At 48.6% G+C, this 8778-nt stretch overlaps 1 pseudogene; it reads right to left on the minus strand.

The window, feature by feature from the left end:
- Positions 1–7685: 7685 nt before the first annotated feature.
- LOC101979667 lies at positions 7686–8123 on the minus strand (annotated as a pseudogene).
- Between the last annotated feature and the right edge of the window lie 655 nt (positions 8124–8778).

Genomic DNA, 8778 nt, shown 5'->3' on the forward strand with positions numbered 1-8778 from the left:
CCTGCAATTACAGCCATTCTCCCTGCACTGCAGACTCCTGGGGAGGAGCCATCCGTCGCCCGCTCGCTTAAACTGATTAGGAAACTCTTTCTTCATCATTGAGTCTTCCCCATGTCTCAGCAGTGTGTCGAGTTGCTGCTCAGGCTTCCGCGTCAACATGTGTCTTCTTAACTATTCCCAAACCATCCTGCATGCCCTTGGCCTTCTGAGGTCTTGACTTCTGCCTGGCTTCCTCTTGACAGACTTCAGTGTGCATCACCCCAGTAGGAGCTGCGTCCACTCGGGTCCCCCATGGGGTAGTTCTGAAAACAAAGTTCTGGCTAATTTCTCCAGCCTCATTCTGGAGAGGGGGTGTGTGGCTCCTCTGGAGATCGGGTTGACATAAGAAGTGCAGGAAAGTGGCCCATTGAGCAGCCAGTGGCCGGTTTGCTGTGAGATTGCCAGCCCCGTGCTGTACTTGCTAAGAGGATGTGATGGTTTCTCTAGCGAGTTCAGCTCCAGGACAGAATTTATAGAATGCTTCCCTCCTCTTCCTTTTCCTTTAAGTCTCTTTCTCTGTGTTTTGTTCTCTACCTCTGTGTTTTTTAATTTTATTAATTTTATTTTTTATTGTTTTTATCACAACGCCCATTCATTCTCAAACTCTTGGTCTAGAGTGCACTCACATGGGCCAAGCTGCCCCAGGCTTGAGGCTTGGCTCAGGTTTCCTCCCTGGTTAATTCTGGGTTTCTGGGTAAAAGCATATGCCTTCCGGGAGCATGCACATTGCACAGTCAATCCTGGGTGCAAAAGAGATAAATTGACAGAGTGGAGCATCTTTGGGTCTCAGTTCCAAACTGAGACTTAGTCACCACTGTCTGTGTTCCATGGCCAAAGCAAGTTATCTGACCCAGTTTATCCTCAGTGGGGCAGAGAACTAGACGCCACCCATGACAGCTGCAGGAACTGGAGTGTCGCAAGGAAAGGGCCTGGCTGGGTGACAGCCATCCAGGGAGGGAGTGGAGAGTCAGAATACCCTGTTCTTACAGCTTGCATCAGAGGAGCTTTGGGCACATGAGTTAGTGAAGTGAGGCTCCACCCTGAGCCTGGACGCCAGGGACGGCAGTGTGCAGATGTTTCTAGTGTTGTCTGGGGAAAGGGTACGAGACACACTTCCCTCCAGAGAACATGTGCATAACTCATTGTGACCTTGTGTTTTCCCTGAAATCACTAGCACGACCACCCTGGGCAGAGACAGAACATTAGGGTCTGAGGACCAGAGTGACAAGCTCACTCTCCAAGGACTTGAGCTTGTCTAAAAGAGCCCGTTGTCAGGCAAAGAAAGACCTTCTGCCTTCCCCTTGAGTGCTATGACAACTTGGTGGCCTCTCGTCCCTCAATTACCTAATCCCAACTCCTTCCTCCCAACCCTGACCTTGACATCGCCTCTGCTCTATCACATGCTCTTTAAGCATTTCTGCCTGAGAGGAATAGTATTATCCCTGAGAAAATGAGTTAGGGATAGAGCAAGGGGCAGGAAAGCAAGCCAGACCCTGGGCAAGGCCAGGCGGGGCCCATGGGAAGTCATCTGGGATTTGGTATCCAGTTAGCGCTCTCTGCACTTGAAGCTGTGACCGAGTGGCCACCAAGCAGCTGGAAGGGAGCAGCCTCACTGGTCAGCTGGTGAGTGAGTCCTAACTGGGTGTCAGGCATGCCCGACCCCACTGGCACCCCTTACCTCCCGGCCAGCCTCTCAGAGACCACCACAGAAAGTCAGAGCTCCAAAGACAGCTGATTGGTCTGGTCCGCCCAGCAATCCTCACATTGTATTCCCATGCCCTGTCATTCAGAGTCCTTTTCTTGGCTTTTGTTTTTCTTTTCAAGGGCTTTAAGGGGGGAGATAAAAATTGTCCATATTTGTGAAAAGTTTGCTAGGAATCTTGGGGTGGGAGAGAGCCTGTGTTAAATGAAGCACTGAGCACAGACATTTTGGGCACACATACCATGGTGGCCCCAGTTGTCCTGATTGTGGGGACAACCCTCCTACACACCCCTTCATACTCCTTCTCCTCCATATTTTTAGACAAGTTCTCCCAAGCCAGCCGGGAGCTAATGGAACGCTTCCTCCTGCCTCTTGCCTGGCAGCCTCGCTGTTCACTTTGGGTAAAATGAAAAACTAGCTACTTAATTGCCCTCCACGCTTGAAGGGAGGAGAACCCACACTTCCCCCGCAGGAGGCAGACATGGGCTTGAACACGTGTGTGGGCACAGACACACGGTGACCCTTGTGTTCAGCAGAGCCTACAAGTGGTCGGGAGAACTGGCAGCGTGAGGCTGGGATGTATTGAGCAAGTGTCAGAGGTGACAGTTGAATATACAGATCTATCCAAACTGGGTTTCCACCCACGGTTTCCCTCCTCACCACCAAGCCCCCTCCTATGAGGAAGCCAGCACTTGCCCACAGCCTCCAGGGCCTTGCCTCAGACAAAAACAGAAATAGCCAGCAAACTTCTGTCTCTGTGTTGGAGGAGCCTGAACCTTTAGGGCAAGGCTGTTCTCTGACCTTGTCAGTGCCCTGGCTGACAGACCACCTCCCCCACTCCCTGGAGATTGGCGGAGAAGCCCCGCTTCCACCCCGCTGGGGGCAGAAGAGCAGTAAGGCAGAAGACAGCAGGCCGACTCATTTTTTATCAGCCCCTCTGAGCGAAGATGCCCAGGCAAAGGGAACCAAGAGGAGAGCATGAAATGTCCCCATGTTCAGCATGACCAGAAATAACAGAGGGTGTATGAGAAGCCCCCGTGAGGTGTTCTGGAGCTGGTAACCAGAGGGAAGATGCCCATTGCACCATCTTTCCTGGTGCTTGGGTCTGCCTAAGGATCCAGAACCAAACTCTTTGTGAGGAGAGATCCCTAAAGAAATAAGTTAATGTCTACCCCTTAAGCTCTAAGAGACAAGAGTTCAGAAGCAAAACCCTCAATTTTGTAATAAAAAAGAAAACCTGTGACTTCAGGTAACACACCTTACACATTGTCACCTGTGTGTGACCTTAATGCATTTCCACAAGCCACGCCCAGGCTTCCCTTACCCATCCTGTCTAAAAGAGCCCCGGCCCTCCTCTCAGCTTCCATCCGTTCCTTGCAGTGTCCATCACTGGCTGACAGCACGCCGTATAGTCAGTGTTTAGCCTTTGTCCTGAGGAGCCTGCTTTGTCCCAGGCTGGACCTGTGCCTAATTGAGAGCCGCTGACGGCTTGAGCACATTGAGTGCTCAATGGCGACACCTGCTGGCAAATGGAATATTGCCATTCAGCTCTATTAAACATTGTCCTGCTAAGCCTAAAGGAACGGGAAGGACTTTTCTAGTAAAAGATAGCTTTTGGAAACGCCAGGCAATGAGGGGGGGAGGGGAGTTTTGAACAGAAAATACGGAGTGAAGAGAGAGCTTAGAGATGAGGTGGACCCGCAGAGAAAGTGGAACGATAAGTCTGGTAAAGGAAAGGGGGACGCAGCCAGGCCTTGACTCCCACCGCAGCCACCAAGTCTCATACTTTGCTTTTTACACTTTACTTTAGACCATGCGTATGCACGTGTGTCTGTGAGGGGTTGTGTACACGAGTGCAGGCGCCCTCAGAAGCTGTCAGATCCCCTGGAGCTGAAGTTACAGCAGGTTATGAGTCTCCCAGTGTGGGTGCTGGGAACAGAACACGGGTCCTCTGTGAGAACACTCTTACCCACCGCACCATCTCGCAGCATCCCCACTCACTCTTCTGAAATTTGATTTCTCTATTCTCTTTTTATTTCAGGCTATTTCTCTCCAAAAAAGTTCCCAGTGTAAATACTGGTTGGGGACAGACAGATAGAAGAGAGAAGGGGCTGCAAGGAATGTCAGCCCATTCTGGCACACTCAGGACGAAGCCAAGGGGCCAGGAGAGGGTGGCTTGGCCTGACTTTCTCCATTGTTTCCAGGCACGTTGAGGTTGGCCTAGTGATTCCCATGTATTTCCTCACTGCGTCTACCTATGACCTTACGAGCGGTAATTCATTAGCCCCACAGTATCCACGAGGAAACCGGTCCACACTCCCACAACAAGACTAAGATTTATGCCCAAGTCATCCCTGACCTTCATCCACTGGTGTCTTCATTCAGGAGTCCTAGCCACAGAGGGTCGCAGTTTCCTCTGTGCACATGAGGCACATGGCTTGAAAGCAGACCGTAGAGCAGAGCCTCTGAACCCTAGGATTCTGAGAACCCTAGTGTGGAGACTGTACCCCACCCCCGGACGGACACACACACACACACACACACACACACACACGCAACACCATAGTTACTGCTAGTATTAATCCACTTTCTGCTGCTGGGTTTATTTAGCTAATAGTTTAGACACTGCACATCCAAGTCGGACAGCTTCATCTGGTTGACCTCTAAGGGCCCCCTTGGCTGTGTCACAACATGGTGAGGAAGTGAGAAGAGAAATAGCTGCACGCAGAAAATGCCACACACATGGGGTGTATTTGCTCTTCTTATAAACCCCATTTTCACGGGAACTAACTCCATGAGACCAGCATTAATCTCTTCAAAGGGCAATGTGCCCAATGGCTTAATAACCTCTGGGCCTCATCTCTAACAGGTTTCACCTCCCCTCCATACGGGCCCTCTGAAGACAAGGGGTCCAGCCCATGATCCTGGGGTGAGGGACATACATCCACAAACCATCCACAAAGTCTACCATCTTCCAGGGTGGTTACCAGTTTACTCTTAGAACTTTGATACTCTCCAGTAGGAGTCAGAAATCCAAGACCTCCCCATCAGGTGCCCCTATCCTGGGGTCTTTTTAACAGGAAACCTCTGACTGCACCCCTGGGAATGTTTGCCCCAATTCATTATCAAATTGCTTGCAATTATCAAACCGTGCTCCCTTGAGCTGACCTTTAGAGGGAGAACGGCTATATTTAGAGAGAAACCAGGGCTTTGTAATTACCCCCACTCCGATTGCTTAAAGGTCGGCAGCAGACGTGCCAGCTTGATCCGTGGGAAGGGCTGATTCCAGGATCTCCAGATAATTATTCAAAGCAGACAATAATTAGCAAATATTTTCTACACATGGATCCATTCCCATTGCTCAGCCCCAGAAGGGAGCCCAGAGGCTCGCTGGGCCACGCGCCCGCATCTGCGTGACAACAGCGCTCTCACGCATCCTTCAAGCTCTATCAAGAACTCCGTGACTAACCTTGCTTCACTGAGTGGCACACGGATTCCCACTTTACAGATGGGGAAACTGAGGCTCCAAGCGGTTCGGTAGAGCTGCCCAGAGTCCGCGCTGAATCAAGACTTCAGCCACACCTCCTGATTCCACATCTCTTCTGTCCTCTTGGCTGGGAAAATCACCCTTTCTATGGGTGTTTATTAAGTGTCTGCTACATGCCTGGACTTCTGGCCAGCTGTCGGAAGGAAGTGCCTAGCCGTGTGCTTGGTGTCCAAACACTGGGAGAGGGAGTGGGAGACAAATGGGTCCCGTGTGATACGTGCAAAGAAATTTCTCGAGGAATAGTCCCTCAACTCCAAGGCAGAAGTTGAGACAATGAAGGAGAACTCCAGACTGGGGAGGAGAAAGCATATCAAATGTGGTTTGCCAGTGTGCTCAGCACATCTTCAGTAACTAAAGAATGAGCCAAACTGCATGTGTCACCTGATCCCGTGTGAAGAGAATTGAGGATATAACCTACGTGGAGTTCCTAGAAGGGCAGCATGGTAGGGGTGGGGGGAGGGGAGCACTGGGTTCCACTTCCCTGTGGCCTAGATGTCCAATTTATTTCTAGTTTATATTTTGATCTTCCATTCCATAGCTTTAAAAATATACAGAAATCATCAGTGCATAAACTTTTTAGGTTTGAGGTATATATAAAGTATTGTGTGTCTTGACTTTACAATTTCTTATTAAAAGCGAAAAAAAATGAAGTCATCAATAATACCTTTTTTAATATTTCCTCTCAATTAACTGGCCAGCCACCAGATTCTAAGCAGAGGAAATGATTATTTAAATACTAGTGCTAATAGCGATGATGAATAGCTCCTCTGATTACTGAATGTTAGAGATTCTTCAGAGGAACCCGTCTTTGTGTTGTCCCCACTGCCCTGTGAGTGGGCCCTGTGACGTCACCAAGGCTCCTGCCATTCTCAGAGGCAGTTCTCACAAAGTCACTCGCTTAGGGCAAGGCACGGACCATGCAAAAGTGGGGCCACAGATCCTAGACAGTCAACTCCAGTGTGGATCCACTGATGAGTGAGGATGGGGGGGGCTCAGGAATAGATCAAGAAATGCTGAGCCCCTTCTAATGCAGAGAGAGAGAGAGAGAGAGAGAGAGAGAGAGAGAGAGCCTAGACAGTCAACTCCAGTGTGGATCCACTGATGAGTGAGGATGGGGGGGGCTCAGGAATAGATCAAGAAATGCTGAGCCCCTTCTAATGCAGAGAGAGAGAGAGAGAGAGAGAGAGAGAGAGAGAGCAATTTTAATAAACTCTTAAGATAAAGTCCTCTATAAAGCCATTATGTAACTCTTTAGGGAAGATATTTATCCAGCATTTCAGAAGCACTCATTTATCTACAGACAATATTTATTTTTTCACTTATTGTATCAGTCTCCATTATTCTATTCATTAGTGTGAGTCCCTGAAGACCCACCCTGGCTGCGTGCCTTCCGAGAGCTGGTGCTCATTCACCGCCTCGCAGTGTGGGGCACCAGGCTGGGAGCTGAGGATGTGAGGATGCAGTGGGGAAAGAAAGGCAGGGGATGCAGGGTCCAGATGAGCACAGCTCAATATTGCAGCAGCTGGCCCTGTGTAGATAGACGTGTGTGTGTGTGTGTGTGTGTTTGCGCATGTGCATCCTGTTCCCAGCTCAGATTCTTCAGATGACATCTGCGATGCTGATATCTAAGACTTAGTTTTTCATGGTCATTTTTAAAAGTTGTTTTTATTGAGCTCTACATTTTTCTCTGCTCCCCTCTCTCCCTCTCCCCTCCCCTTCTACCCTCTCCCATGATCCCCATGCTCCCAATTTACTCAGGAGATCTTGTCTTTTTCTACTTCCCATGTAGATTAGATCCATGTATGTCTCTCTTAGGGCCCTCTTTGTTGTCTAGGTTTTCTGGGGTTGTGAATTGTGGGCTGGTTTTTCTTTGCTTTATGTCTAAAAGTCACTTATGAGTGAGTGTATATGATATTTGTCTTTCTGGGTCTGGGCTACCTCACTCAATATGATGTTTTCTAGATCTATCCATTTCCCCGCAAATTTCAAGATGTCCTTATTTTTTTCTGCTGTGTAGTACTCCATTGTGTAAATGTACCACATTTTTTTTTATTTGTTCTTCGGTCAAGGGGCATTTAGGTTGTTTCCAGGTTCTGGCTATGACAAATAATGCTGCTATGAACATAGATGAGCACATGTCCTTGTAGTATAATTGAGCATCCTTTGGGTATATACCCAAGAGTGGTATTGCTGGGTCTTGAGGTAGGTTGTTTTCTAATTTTCTGAGAAATCGCCATACTGATATGCAAAGCAGCTTTACCAGTTTGTATTCCCACCAGCAATGTAGGAGTGTTCCCTTTACCTCACATCCTCGCCAGCATAAGTTGTCATCAGTGTTTTTAATCTTGGCCATTCTTTTTTTTTTCTGAACATGAGTCTTTATTGGCCACAGCCACAGCTACTTGAGGGGGATGAAGCGGGAGGAGTGGGTGGCACCGATGCCAGGCCGGCTGTGCTTCACAGGCTTGTAGGTGATGGAGAACTCGCCAGGTAGTGGCCAATCATCTCCGGTTTGATCTCCACCTGGTTGAAGGTCTTGCCGTTGTACACGCCCACCATGCTCCCCACCATCTCGGGCAGGATGATCATGTCCCGCAGGTGGGTCTTCACCACCTCGGGCTTCTCCATGGGCGGCGCCTCCTTCTTGGCCTTTCTCAGGCGCTTGAGCAGCGAGTGCTGCTTCCTCCGCAGGCCGCGGTTGAGGGGTCGCCTCTGCCTGGCGCTGTAGAGCTGCATCAGCTGCTCATAGGACATATCCAGCAGCTGGTCCAGGTCCACGCCGCGGTAGGTGAACTTGCGGAAAGTCCGCTTCTTCTTCTGCTCCACTTCGGCCATCTTGGCGGCGACTCCAATCTTGGCCATTCTTAAAGGTGTAAAATGGAATCTCAGAGTTATTTTGATTTGCATTTCTTTGATGGCTAAGGATGTTGAGCATTTCCTTAAGTGTCTTTCAGCCATTTTAGATTCCTCTGTTGAGAGTTCTCTGTTTAGGTCTGTACTTCATTTTTTATTGGATTATTTGTTCTTTTGATGACCAATTTCTTGAGTTCTTTGTATATTTTGGAGATCAGACCTCTGTCTGATGTGGGGTTGGTGAAGATCTTGTCCCAATCTGAAGGCTGCTGTTTTGTCTTGTTGACTGTGTCCTTTGCTTTACAGAAGCTTCTCAGTTTTAGGAGGTCCCATTTATTAATTGTTTCTCTCAGTATCTGTGCTACTGGGGTTCTATTTAGGAAGTGGTCTCCTATGCCAATGCATTCAAGGCTACTTCCCACTTTCTCTTGTATAAGGTTCAGTGTGGCTGGCTTTATGTTGAGGTCTTCGATCCATTTGTACTTGAGTTTTGTGCATGGTGATAGATATGGGTCTATTTTCATTCTTCTACATGTTGATATCCAGTTATGCCAGCACCATTTGTTAAATATGCTTTCCTTTTTATATTTTTTGCTTCTTTGTCAAAAATCAGGTGTTCATAGGTGTGTAGATTGAT

This window comes from Microtus ochrogaster, chromosome 10 (genome assembly GCF_000317375.1).
Source record: "Microtus ochrogaster isolate Prairie Vole_2 chromosome 10, MicOch1.0, whole genome shotgun sequence".
Lineage (NCBI taxonomy): Eukaryota > Metazoa > Chordata > Mammalia > Rodentia > Cricetidae > Microtus > Microtus ochrogaster.